General features: G+C 40.9%; 1 protein-coding gene across 10 annotated transcripts in view; it reads right to left on the bottom strand.

The window, feature by feature from the left end:
• ST3GAL6 (ST3 beta-galactoside alpha-2,3-sialyltransferase 6) overlaps positions 1–14758 on the bottom strand; it is an 88144-nt gene that overhangs the window by 62433 nt on the left and 10953 nt on the right. For 2 of the 10 annotated variants that reach the window (XM_060297968.2, XM_070045429.1), the window contains exon 2: positions 5594–5755. The exons of the other annotated variants lie outside the window; for them this stretch is intronic. The gene's annotated coding sequence lies outside the window, so the exon portion shown is untranslated. The remainder of the gene's footprint in view (positions 1–5593; positions 5756–14758) is intronic. 10 annotated transcript variants of the gene reach the window in all.

Below are 14758 nucleotides of genomic sequence, written 5' to 3'. Positions count from 1 at the left end.
ACAAAATGCAAGATGTTCCAGAGAGATCACAGTTTGATAACCTCAAAGCTCATCAGAAGACCATATGAGGCTAGATTAAAGGAGTATAGGACCTGCACACACCCTGATCCTTATCAGCAACCCCACCCTTGAACTACTGCTATAGAACTCCTCACCAAATCCTCCCAGGTGGGGACCAGCCTTCTGTGTTCCCCTCTGCCTGGCAAAGCAATAAAGCTATTCTTTTTTATTTCACCCAAAATGTCTCCAAGATTCAATTTGGCACCAGAGCACAGAGGCCGAGATTTTGGCATCACTACATTGAAAATTCAAGCACAAGACTTTGGGTAGGCATGTGTTTTCACGGGTCGTATAGTAAATGTATTTTTAACTTTATATGAAAATTTTATATTACATTCCGGTGCCTATTTCTGAATAACAGATTTGCTTCAATTGCTCAGTTAAAAGGAAAAATCCCCTATCTGTAACAATTCAAATTATTGACACCACTGAATAATACAGATCACTGACAGGGGTAAGAATGGATTAATCTATTACTACTGAGCATTCATTAAGCACGTGCACTCTATTTTAAAGACACTGGCAAACAGAGCTCACAGTCTGGTGAAGGAAGTTACACTGTTCCAGGATGACTATGATTATCTGTTGTGGGAAGTAAAATTAAATATTTTAGACCCCTGCTCCTCAGAGTGTGGTCCACAAACCAGCAGTATTGAAACCAAGCCCAACCCTGTGGGTCCCTCCCTGTTACAAAACCTTCCTGTGTCCCCCATTTCTTGTTTGTAGGAAATAGGCTTCATTCTGCCTCCTAGACCTTCCCTGAGTTCCAAAGGGCAGATTCAAACAGTTGCTAATTAGGGAAGGGAGGGGATGCAGAAACAAGGGAGGAGAATAGTGCAGCCTTGGGGCAGGGTCCTGGTTCCTCCTCAAGGAATATACACAACAATATATCTTTGAATTCTTCTGCAGGAACTAAGGCCCCCACCCAGGTGGAGGATGGTAGCTTCAGGCTGAGCACAAGAGTCCTGGAGCACCACCCTGTTACCTCACCAACCAATCAGAAGAAATTCACACACCCTGCAGCCCTCACCCCAAATTTTGCCTATTAAAAACTTCTCCCCAAAAACCACTGGAGAGTTCGGGGTTTTTGAACACAAGGACCTGTTCTCCTTGCTTGGCCCTGCAATAAAACTTTCTCTGCTCCAAACTCTGACACTTCGGTTTATTTGGCCTCACAGTGCGTTAGGCACAAGAACTTGCATTTGGTAACAGTATTGGCATCACCTGGGAACTTGGTAGAGCTGCAGAATCTCAGCTCCACCCCTTGACCTACTGAGTCAAATGTGCATTTTAACAAGATCCCCAGGTGACCTGTGTGTTTGAGAAGCACTGCTGGAGAAGGTCAGAAGAAAGAGGAATCATAGCCCATGGAGAGGATCAGGGCTCCACAAAAAACAGTTGTTGAGAGGAACTGAAAGCTCATTCTAAGTTCCATGCTACCTCTTTTAAGAGTCTTTTGGGCTTGACTTTTTAAAATTTCCAATCAACAAAATTTTCCCTGAACAAACTAGTGAGACTCTCTTTGAAAATAAGTGGCTTTGAGAAAAATTTCCATCATCATTCTAGGGGATATTTGTGGTCTCTCTGTAAATTCCCTGGATATTTTCATTCCTATATTGTTTACAGCCTTATCCTTTCACCTTCCATCTACTACCAGTATCACCACTGCTATTTTTGAGAGAAAATATACAGATTACATGTACGTGACACACACTTCATCCTGCATCGCCTTCTGATTCACCTAAAAGGGCCAAGTGAATCACCACTCACTCACAACAACATTTCCCATTATCGCTATTCACACCTGGGACCCAGGAATTACAGATCTTAGAGCTGGAAAGACTGCAAGAGTTCAGGGCATTTAGACAGAGTAAGGTCTTATGTCACCACGTTACAAAAGGAGCAGACAGGATTTAGAAAAAAGTAAAAACTTGCCAAAGGTGACCTCACTCATAAGTAGCAGAGCTGGCAGTGCAGGAGAACATTTTTACGTGGATTTTCCTCCAGCATGATTCCAGGCTCATCATGGGTACACAACAATAACCCACTAGTCTTCATTTCATTCCAATCCTCTCTAATCTCTATGGTTTTCAATTCCTGAAACACCCCTCGGGTGGCACTGCGTCTCACTACTGCTGCCTGAGCTTCTAAATCTTTCTCTTCCTCCTTGGCACACCTCAATACAGGTGTTCTCAAGCTCTTATCTTTTTTTTTTTTTTGCGGTACGCGGGCCTCTCACTGTTGTGGCCTCTCCCATTGCAGAGCCCAGGCTCCGGACGCGCAGGCTCAGCGGCCATGGCTCACGGGCCCAGCCGCTCGGTGGCATGTGGGATCTTCCCGGACCGGGGCACGGACCCGTGTCCCCTGCATCGGCAGGCGGACTCTCAACCACTGCGCCACCAGGGAAGCCCTCAAGCTCTTATCTTAATCCTATTTCCTAAACCCATGTTGTCATTACTTCTCAGCTACTAGCAATGATCTCTAATCTATCTTCCGTTTAAATCAGCCCATGTGCTGCACTGGCATAAACTCCTCAAAGCAAGCCCAGCTCTCATTTTGTCATCCACCCCACAGGAAAACCTTCAGTGTTATCCCATTGTCTGCCAAATACACATAAAATCACTTAGCCTGGCATTTAAGACTTCTTTAATTTGGCCCTTCTATCTTCCTTCTCATCTTCTTCATGTAATTTCTTCTCTGCAGGTAGCAGCGCAATTAGGTGTTAAGGTTGTCTGCTTGGCAATCAGACACCATGGGTTTGAGTCTCAGCTTTACCTCTGTCTAGATGTATGACCCTAGGAAGTTTCTTAACCTCTTTATACCTCACCTGTAAAATGGGAATAAAGATAGTACCTAATAGAGCTATTTAGGTTGTAAATATAAAGCACTTAGAAAAATGTCTGACACATGGTAAGGACTCTCCTAATCTTGTTTTTAATTCTTCTTTTAAAACTAATAAAGTATAAGCTGCCCATACACCAAGGCTTCAATAAAAGACTAAATTCAGGGGACTTCCCTGGTGGCGCAGTGGTTAAGAATCTGCCTGCCAATGCAGCGGACGTGGGTTCGAGCCTTGGTCCAGGAAGATCCCATATGCTGCAGAGCAACTAAGCTGGTGTGCCACAACTACTGAGCCTGCGCTGTGAGACACAACTACTGAGCCCACGTGCCAAGAGCCCGTGCTCTGCAACAAGAGAAGCCACCGCAATGAGAAGCCCGCACACTGCAACCAAGAGTAGCCCCTGCTCACCATGACTAGAAAAAGCCCGCGTGCAGCAATGAAGACCCAACACAGCCAAAAATAAATAAATAAATTGATTTTAAAAAAAAACAAAACTAACTTCATAACATCCTGGTAAAGATACTGAAGAATTCATGACAGTGTACAATAAGAGCCAAAAAAAAAAAAAAATTAAGCTTCCATTACTATGCTAGCTATTATTTCTCCACATTTATTTAAACATTTCAAAGTATCTGTGATAGGAAGGCTTACCCATCTGCTTCTAAATGTAAAACAAAAGGCATTCAAGATAATAGTAATTCATTAGCAAAACTCATCTTAGACCCTATTTCTGGCTATAGAAGCCATACCTTCCTATGCTTTTCATAATAAAACTGCTCTGAGTCCTAGTAAAACCAAACAACCTAGGTTTGTAATCAGCATATCAAATTTATGTCTTGAAGCAAGAAAGAAAATCAAGAACTTTACAAATAATCTGAGTTGGCAATTAGTTTTCACCTTACACTCTGATTTGGATCCATTAAAATGTTGAGAAGGGGCTTCCCTAGTGGCGCAGTGGTTGAGAGTCCGCCTGCCGATGCAGGGGACACAGGTTCATGCCCCGGTCCGGGAGGATCCCACATGCCACAGAGCGGCTGGGCCCGTGAGCCACGGCCGCTGGGCCTGCGCGTCCGGAGCCTGTGCTCCACAACGGGAGAGGCCACAGCAGCAGGCCACGTGCCGCAAAAAAAAAAAAAAAAAAATGTTGAGAAGGATTCAAATATGGTACTCTAGGCTCAGAAGCAAATGCCAGGGTCAGTCAGCAACATCTAACAAGTTAACGATGAAGAGTTGAATACCTGTTAGCCCTAGACTAGAGAATGGAGGAAGAAGAAAAAACAGTGCAACAGACGGCAATACAACTAGGTTAAATTTTCTGAACACTTAAGTGACGAAACTTTTCTAAATGCTCTTGGTATATAATTCTTTTAATCCTCAAAATGATCCCTTAAGAAAGGTCATTCCTATCATACAGATGAAGACACTAAAGCACAAAGAAGTTATAATGTACCCAAGGATACCCAAGTAGTAAGTGGTGGAGCTGGGATTTGAACCCAGGCACATACCAGAATCCATGCTCTTCACCATTAGGTTATAAGGACTCAAAATATTTCCATATTCTTGACGCAAGGAGATGTATAGATTGACAGGAAAGGCAGTTCCAGAAATCTCCAAGATGATTATAGCCCAGATTTCCTTCGATTAAGATGTTTCTGGCAGTAAGAAACCTGAAGATCCAGCCTTACATTCAGCCTACATTCACAGTGCTCAAAAGTTCTGCAAGACCAGTGCCTCAGGACACTAGGGAAGGACTTTGAATCCACTCATAATCTTGGTATGAACAATGAAGAGCTCAAGAGATTCCCAAGGACTAAATCCCAAAACCACTGTAAATGCCCAGATGTACCAGTAGTACTAAAGCATAATACTGTAAGTCAATAAGTGTCCTTCATAAAATGATTTCCAAACAAAGCAGTTGCTAGTAGTAACTAGTAGTAACTGCTAGTAGTAACTACTAGTAGTTACTACTAGTAGTTACTACTAGCAGTTACTACTAGTAGTTACTACTAGCAGTTACTACTAGCAGTAGCTAGCAGTAACAAATTTGCTGGTAGAATAACTGTTCTCTGATGAACCTCAACAAATCAGAAAGGCTATGGATTCATGGGTAAAAACACAGAGCTAATTCCTAGAAGACATTTGAGCTCCAGAGCTTTCTCAGAATGAATTTATAAATAGGTGTAAATTTGTACATGGGATTCCAGGCATAGTAAGGAGACTATACACACAAATTATATTAAGGTACTTCAATGAAATTATTACTAATTGTAGCATTAAAGACAGAGAGGGAACTAGAGTTCATTCTAACAACGCTGGTTAACAGCACTTGCTACAATAGTTGTGATGCATGTAATGTTCTAGTTGTAACTTCAGTTTACTTACTCTTTCACTTCCATGTTGGTTTAGAACAGTCCCAAAAAGGCCCATTTAGACTGAGAATGAAAATAATAATTAAAACTTTCATAGCTCAATTTTGGGATATGCTAAAGAGTCACTGGTTACCTAATATGTAGTTTCATAGGCCCTCTGGTTACCTGTTAAACTAGTAAGAGATAAATTAACAGGCAGCTGTATACAAAGAAGGAGAGGGTAAAGTCACCTGCCAGAGGGAAACACTGAATAAAAATATTTCAAGTGTTCCAACTTAACAGCTAGGAAGTCCGAGAAGACAGTCCTGTTGCCTTTGCTTACCTACTCTTTTAGGGGTCTGTTCCCAAAGGCCCTCTGTCCCCTGAGGATGTAGAATGTGGTAAGGGTGCCGGAGGCCCAGGAGGCTGCTGCTAAATTCTTGGAGCCCCTCCACTAGAAATTATCCAAGACAAAAAGGTCGTGCTGCTTCTTCACTTGTAAGTGCTGAAATAAAACACAAAGGTAGCATGCTTATAAGGATGGATGCTTATAAGGATGGTTCGGCTACCCGAGAAAAATCTTAAGCCATTAAAACAAACTTTGAATGAAAATACTGCTTTAGTAAACTCACTACTGGCCCGTCCCAAAATGCTCTGCAGGGTGATGTAATTACCAAAAACAAAACAAAAACAAAAATCCAACAGCAAAACCGGCTGCATATATTACATGACTGTAGCCCATGACTGGTTATGCACGCGATCCAGCTTAGTCTCCTTGAAAAAAATAACATATCCAGCTCAATTAATCCAGAGCAACCCGGTAATGAAAGAACCATCTGTCTTCTTTTTCAGCTTCTCTCCACACGTACACACAGCTTTATTGTTCAATGCAGAGGTGAGAGAAGGAGCTGCTGGAAAACCTTCTGCAGAGGAAAGGGAGGGAGGGAGACAGGCGAATGTGGAGGAAGGTCAAGAAGAACAAAAATATCCAGAAGGAAGTGAGGGGAAAGGAAGTGTGGGAAGTTAGAACAGCAACTACTTTAACAATGTGCCATGGGCTACCTTCTCCAAAAAATTTTGAAAAAAAAATCTCAAATGCTCCTGCTGTAGCTTTTCTTACACAAGACTAAATAATCCTGATACAAAAACAAACAAAACAAACAAAACTGCATGCTCTGTATATCTTGGGTTAGTAGAAAGTGTCATTTTAAAAAAAAATTTTAGGAAACAAATATCAAAAAACAAAACCAACAAAAATATGGCAAATATTTTATTTCAGAACCCATTGATGAACTGATGTCCTACAATAAGAAAGTGATTATGCTTAATTAAGAAAATCATAGATCGGGCTTCCCTGGTGGCGCAGTGGTTGGGAGTCCACCTGCCGATGCGGGGGACGCAGGTTCGTGCCCCGATCTGGGAGGATCCCACGTGCCACGGAGCGGCTGGGACCGTGAGCCATGGCCGCTAGGCCTGCGCGTCCGGGGCCGGTGCTCCGCAGCGGGAGAGGCTACAACAGTGAGAGGCCCACATACCAAAAAAAAAAAAAAAAAAAAAGAAATCAGTTGATGTGCTGAATTGTGGATTACAGGGGACTTTTTTTCTTGAAAGTTTAAAATTTATGGAGAAACAGAAAATGCTTATTTTCATATATCTCTATATGCATATATATCTATATGCGGCATATATCTGTATATGCTGACTGACTCCGGCATTTGAAGTGCTAAGCAGTTGGTGCATTTAGAAACCAGAAGAAAGGCAAAGCGGTGCTCTTTAGTGGCAATTATTATAATTAGAAGTCTCCACCACAAGACAGAATTTTGAACCTAAGGAAATTATGGGTCATGATAAAGTTGAGCCTCAAAATCATTCTCCCTAAATGTATAGGAAGTACAACCCCTGGGTTCCTATGATCTTCAACCTACTACTAGCTACTACCAGCTGGAGTAAAGGAGCAATCACAAATTTGAAATAGAAAGGTTAGTAAAGAAACCCCAAACAATGTCACACCAGGAACAACTAGAGGGATGGGGATTTAGTTACACCTGGAGAAGCTTAAATCAAGGAAGGAAAACAAAAATGGCTACTCTCATGTCTGTATGGCCTTCATGAAAAAGAGGCGTTAGCCTGGTACTGAATGCTGCAGGGAGTTAAGCCAAGGCCAGTGAATGCAATATTCGAGGACTTGGAGCTCCACAGGGAAGAAGTTGCTTAGGTTGCCTAAAGATAATACAGGTTCCGTTGCTGGATAATGAGTCACTTGTTACTAAAGATAACTGTTTTAAAAACCACTTGGAAAAAATTAATTAATTAAAAGAAATAAAAACTACTTGGGAGGGCTTTGGATAGTAGTGCTTAATAAACTTTAATGTCCATTAACATCACCTGAGCATCTTGTTAAACTGTAGGTCCTTATTCGGTAGGGCAGGTGGGGACTAAGAATATGCATTTCTAGCGAGTTCCCAGGTGGTGCCAATGCTGATGTAGCTTGGTTACAAGCATTAGAATGTTATTTAAACCAGTGTTTCCCAAAGTGCAATCTTCTAACCATATGGCTTCAAAAGTACTCCAACCCTGATGTGGGGGCAGATGATTAGTAGGTAAAGTAGTTATTAGCAGAATTGTGCAGGCACACACCTTCAAATTAAAAATAAAAAGGGTGTATGGTGGTATCTTCCAGTACCCCCCAGGTGAAACTTTTGAACAATAACTAATTTTGTCCAATTTTAAAGAATACATGTTTCATTTCAATTAAAAAAGGATTAAAAAATGATGCTTTTACTCCAAGCTTGGTAAATAACTGAAGCCAAATAAGCGTGTCCTAATGAATGAATGAGTATATGCTCAGCATTAAAAATGCAGTGACTTACGATTTCAGTATACAATAGTTAACAGAGAAGTAGGATAAGACAAAACATGGCTATAAAGTAATTTTTCCCAGTGATTTGTGTTACAAAATCATTTGCCTCCAAAGGTGGTGAGGGTAGACTCCTAAGGCTACATTTGTAGTCTTCTTTTTCAACGTAGGGCCTTGCATTATTTTCCTAGCCCTGAAATTTCACCTCCCCATCACCCCATCTGGGTCAAAAAATTCTTTCAATGCTTTGAAAGTTTCTTTCTTGTTCATATTTTGCTCAGCTCCCTACTTATCTCATAAATTTGGGCTTTTAATCAGTTCAAAATTCTGTGTGATGTCTTTCCTGGGGAAATATGCTAATATCTGAACACACAGACCTTCCTCAAATTTTAAAGCCTTCTTAGGTTTCTCTCCCAGAGTAAATAAACCCACAACTAAGAAGGAACCAGTTTCCTGTCTTTCCTCCTACTCTGTAAGTCCTCCTTCCAAAGGGTTTACTGTTTTATAGTTTGCTTAAAAGTTATAAGTAACATTCCATCTGACTTACAAAAGCCCTTTTTTTCAAGCTACTTATTACATCAGTTTATTCTGAATGAACCTAGCTTATTCTGCTCCTTGAGACGTATCATTTCCTGTTTGTTAGTTCCTCTTTTGCTACTTTTAAAAGAAAAAAGTCAGTTAGCTTGAGGGTAAACGATCAGATGAGCATGTATCAAATCTTAAGATTAAAGCAGTTGGAAATGTTCCTGCTTTCCACAGTAAATGAAAGTATGTGATGATACTTATGTTACTATCCATCAGATGACCCTCCAAAGTCAAATTACAAATATGATGCGAATCTTAATTTGGGGTATCTTATAATTATTATTACAAATAAACCAGTACATGTGATACATATTTTTTTATTAAATCATATAGTCCTAGATTTACTTCCGAATACCAGCTAAATTAATCCTCTAGGCAAAGGGAGTCAATTCATTTCCTAGTAAAATTAACTTTGAAAGTTTTTACCTCTACTATAACTTTGCTGATTTAGTCAATAATTAATTTCCTAATGCCAGCCCTTGTCATAGGCACTGAAGATACATAAGTGAAGAAGAAAAACAGTCTACAATCCAGGAAAAGAACCAGAAATTAGCAAGTAGTTTTATTACTATTAAGTAATAGTACTTAGAGTTATTACTATATAAGTAAGTATTAAATTACAATTGTGGTCTGACAAGAAACTGACCCAGGTGGGGAAGGACAGGGAGCGTCTCGGAGGAATTTGAGAAAATTCACAGAGAACTCCTCTGAGAAGGAGTTAACCAGAAGAAATCAGGGTGGAAATGAAAAGCATCCCAGTCGGAGGAAACAGCATTTGCGAAGATTCTGAAGTGAAAATGAAAACAGTTCACCAGAAGAATTGAGGTTGTTGATAATAGGAGTAAGCATGAAAATGATAAGAGCTAATCTTTGTTTCATGCCCTACGACATGCATGAACTCACAGAACCCTCACAACAGTGCTAAGATGGGCCTGTTATTCTAATTTTGTAAATGAGGAAACTGAGAGGCTTAGAGAAGTTAACTTGTCCAAGGTCTCAAAGTTAGGTGTCAAGCCAGGGGTTGGGCTAGGCAGTTGTAGGCAGTAATCTAGGCAGTAATCTAATAATTCAGATTATTCTGAATCTGTAAGCTATTCTAGCTTTCCAGGAGCCAGATCAACTTGGAGCTTTCCTCATCTTCAAGATTCATTCTGTCAATTTTCATTTTTCACAGAATAATATTGTGAAATATAGATGTATTGGAATAGCTTCAGTCCCATTCCCAGAGTCTTCATAAATGTATGGTTCCTAGGTTGGAATCTATCTCATTAGGAAATATTACATGGAATTTTTTCATTACAAAAATGTTAACAGGGACTTCCCTGGTGGCGCAGAGGTTAAGACCCCGTACTCCCAATGCAGGGGGCCCAGGTTCGATCCCTGGTCAAGGAACTAGATCCCACATGCATGCCTCAACTAAGAGTTTGCATGCCACAACTAAGGAGCCCGTGTGCCACAACTAAGGAGCAGGTGAGCCGTAGCTAAGACCCAGAGCAAGCAAATAAATAAATATATATATTTTAAAAACCCATTAACAGAAGTCCAAACGTTAATATAACAAATGCCCATGAACCCATTAACCAAAATAACCATATCTTCTCAGGGATTTTTTTTTAATGGAGATTTATGTTCCCCTCCTTACCATGTTCCTCTTCTCTGAGAGGCAACCACTATCACAAATTTATGTACTTTTTATTCACACATGTGTACACACCCACATGCATTCGAAAACATTATGTGGTATGTAATATTGTTTAAAGTAATGTTTAACATTGACATAACAAATACATACTATTCTGAAATTTGCGTTTTTCACTCTACACTTTTGGTTTTGAGGTCCATCCATATTGATGCATAAAGGTCTTGTTCATTCTTTTTAAGTTTTGTAGAGTATCCTATCAACCAAATATATCACAAAGCTTTCCATTCCCTACCAGAGACATTTAGGTTGTTTTCAGAGAACTGCTAATCTAAATGTCATTTTGGAGCAGAATCTTCTTTTTTTTCCAATCTAGAAAAAACAGTTTACTAAGACAGTGAAACTTACAAATTGCTAGAAATACTTTAAAATTGAAATTTCACTTTTGCATAGAGTCTTTTTTCTAAAACATAAACTTTGATCATTCAAGTTGTTTAAAACTACGTAGATATTTAAAATACCATGACTCTCTGAAAACGAGAAGTTAATAGTATTTTAAATAAAAAAGTACATTTCTAGGTAAGGTGAATCTATTATCATCCTGTTGAAAACAAAACACACTGAAGAAAAAGTGGATGCTGAAAATAGCCTTCTTACAATCACTTTCTTTTTCTGATAACCACACTGACTAGGCAGAAAAGTTAGAGCATTTGAGCAAGTAGATAAACAAACCAAAGGTCTCTCTGGAATGTTTTGTTCAGTGTTTTGGCCAGAACATAATCCAAGGTACAACCTCACAGAGAGATAACCAAATTTCTCTTTAGAACTGAGGGATTGGGAAGTGCCTACTATGAGCCAGAGTCAATGCGGAATAAAGTGGACAATTAAGCAAAACAATGAAATGCCAGGTCTTTCACCCCGAAGTCTTTAGACCCATAAACAGTGTGACTATACACAATGATCTATTGACGTTAATGAAAATTTTTAGCTCAAGGACATTGTAACAATGTTTATCATCCAGCATAAACTGAAGTCAAGTCTACGTCTATGGGTTTCCTATCCCTTTAGCATCATTTTCTATAAAGAATCTGAGAAAACCTCAAAAGGCAGATGTTTTAAAATATAGATAAATGTTTACTAATGGCTGCATTCTTTACACTATAAAACAACCTAGTCTCGGGAATTCCCTGGCAGTCCGGTTAGGTTAGTACTTGGCGTTTTCCCTGCCAAGACTGGGGTTCAATCCCTGGTTGGGGAACTAAGACCCTGCAAGGCGCAGCTCGGCCAAAAACAAAACTAAGCAAAACAAAACCTAGTCTAGAAGGAGCAAAGGAAATTTGAATAAGAGCATTCTCTTTGAAGGGAGGGGGAAGAAACATCTCTTCTCCTAGCAGATTTCCAAAGAATTGTACACCATCCCCAAGAAGGTGAATAAAAAAAGAAATCTGGGTTTCCATTGAAAGAAGTAACTCCAGTGCACTGGGGATCACAATGGAGTTAGACTGTTTGACTCCATGGTCACAATTAGCCAAATGTTTTAGCACATTCCACAGGCGAGAGTCAAGGAGATATCACTTCCTCTAGATCCCTGGTCTGCAGCCCAAGAAAACCCCCTCGGCTTAGGAAAACCTACCCAGGCTTCAGGAGGCAGCTCTGAACTCAACAGAAAACCATCCTACCAGTAGTTCAGTGAAATAACAGGCCAAGCAAATGGAGCAGCTCCATCATCCACTTGTCCATCTGTCCATCCATCCATCCAACACAGATACGTATTACTCATCCATCACATGGCACAAGATCTCAAGGAACAAGGACTGTCTGAACTGACAACACAGATGCTCTAAAGGCAAGTCCATAAAAACACAGACGATTAAACATACCGAACATAACATTTTGCCTAATTCTAACCTCTTACCTGTAGTTTCAAAGTGTACTCTCTTATTATTTTTCAATTAAATAATATGTATATTATAGAGAATACATAGAGAGAGGCCGAAAACATGCAACTTTTTTGCATTCTCCCTCAAAGGGCAAAATATATTGTTTGCAGAAATTAGAGGTTGAGAGACTCTTAGCAAGAGAATAAGGAATCACCAATAGGCCAGGAATGAAAAGTTGAAATGCTTAAACTTTTGAAACTTCCCCGTGTTTATGATATTTTAAAACGTCTGGAGACTTCCCCAGTAGTTACTAGCAGTAAACAATGGCTTCTGAACAGAAAGCAGGGGCAGTTAAAAGGCACATGCACTCTGTAACCACCAGAATCCCTAGGTCCTGAAGCAACAGTACAAAAGAACAAAGGAAGTGGCCTGAGTCTATGAAGTCACCCTGGGGACTTAACAACAGTCCCATCCTTATCATTCCCCTCACACCAGAAACTCAGCCCAGAATAAGAAATCGATAAGTTACTGTCAGGCAGTCTAAAACCAATCCTTTGCTGAAGAAAAAAATACTCCATCATCTAATATGCTCTGCCTCGTTCGTTATTACTAACTAAAGTCTAATTGTTGAGCTGCTTTTTGATCTGAGGGCTTTTTTATTTTCTGAAATGAGAACCAGCCTTTGATATGCGTAAGTACAACAAAATGAAACCTTTATTTACAGCATGCCATACTATTGGAAATAGGGATTTCATTTAAAGAATAAAGTTCTTTTTGTTTCCTATCAGAGATGATTCTGGATCAGAGGAACTGGGGACAACTAGACGGAGACGGTGGCTCAGTCTGGGTCTGGGAGGATGGATTAAGGACACCTCAGCAGAGACCCAGATAGGCAATGGTGGGAAAGCAGAGAGGGCTGATTTACAAAGCTTGGTCTGGGGTATGTCAGGAAACCAAACTGATTCAGTCTGAAAATACTAGGGAAGAGCAGAGGGAAGAAATAAAGAAAAAGTCATACGAATGTAATGAAACCTTGTCTTCCACAACACAGACGTGGAACAACCAGGGGCAAGACAGGGCACTCTGTGAGCTAGTCCAGACAGGATCAGCTTCGAAAGGATGTAGCCAGGGCAATTCCAGAACCAAGGATCAGGTGCCCTCTGGGGGACAGAGAGAAGAGGGGTCAGAGCACCAGGCCCGCCACAGACGCTCTGCATTCATTTTCTAGGGCTGCAACAACAAAGTACCACAAACAGGGCGGCTTACAATAACAGAACTGTATTATCTCACGGTTCTGGAAGCTAGAAGTCCAGAATCTAAGTGTTGGCAGGGCCATGCTTCCTCTGAAACCTGTAGGGGAAAACCTTCCTTGCCTCTTTCTAGTTTCTGGTGGTTTGCTAGCATTCCTCTGCATTCCCTGGTTTATAGATCATCACTCCAATCCACTGCCTTCACACAGTGCTCTCTCTGTGTCTCTGTCTTCATACAGATGCTTCTTATAAGGACACCAGTCACACTGGACTAGGGGTCCATCCAACTCCAGCATGACCTCATCTTAACTAATTACGTCTGCAATGACCCTATTTTCGAATGAGTTCCCATTCTGAGGTACTGGGAGTTAGAACTTCACCGTGTCTTTTTGGGGAGACAGAGTTGAACCTATAACACCCTTCTTGATGCCTAGTCCGTACTCTCAGCCAGAGGGACCCTGATGCTCTAGAGTCATTCAGAATACCTGGTGTTAATTCAAATTAAAAGGAAATAGAGAGCTTCCCTGGTGGCACAGTGGTTGAGAGTCCGCCTGCTGACGCAGGGGACACGGGTTCGTGCCCCGGTCCGGGAAGATCCCACATGCCGCAGAGCAGCTGGGCCCGTGAGCCATGGCCGCTGAGCCTGCGCGTCCGGAGCCTGTGCTCCGCAATGGGAGAGGCCACAAAAAAAAAAAAAAAAGGAAAGAGAAAAAAAAAATTACCCTATGGTGGTGAAAGTCAGAATGGTGGTTACATTCAAGGAGGGGAGCAGTGACTGTGTGGGAGTACATGGTACACTCCTGGAGGGCAGGTAATGTTCTAGCTCTTCATCCAGAGGCACGTAGCGTGGGTGTGTTCACTGCGAGGAAACGTATCGAACTATACTTAGATGGTTTGTGTATTCCTCTGTATGTCCAATATATTTCCATAAGAACTTTACTTTTAAAAAAAAAAGAGAGAGAGAGAGAGAAATTGGAGCTGTCCAAGAAATAGAGGTGTTGGCAGCCTAGGCAGAACCTCAGAAAAAGGCATTACCTGGGAGAAGCCCCAACCCAAGAGTTGGCTGCTCAGCTGTGCTGGTTCAGACATTTGAGTGGTCAGTTTACCTGAGATGTTCAACTCCCAGGAGCTGGTGTATAAATGGAAATGTCAAAGTAATTCACTTATAACGAGAAAAATATAAGAGCCAAGGAGTACATATATTTAAACTGGAAGATTGACAACTTCTACAGGCAAATCCCTGGGTGATAAGAAAAGTTGTTTGATAACCACAGACCTATAATAAGGATACATTCTT

Source organism: Globicephala melas, chromosome 4 (assembly GCF_963455315.2).
Source record: "Globicephala melas chromosome 4, mGloMel1.2, whole genome shotgun sequence".
Lineage (NCBI taxonomy): Eukaryota > Metazoa > Chordata > Mammalia > Artiodactyla > Delphinidae > Globicephala > Globicephala melas.
Note: the sequence above shows the minus strand (reverse complement) of the source record. Positions and strands in the feature narration are given on the sequence as shown.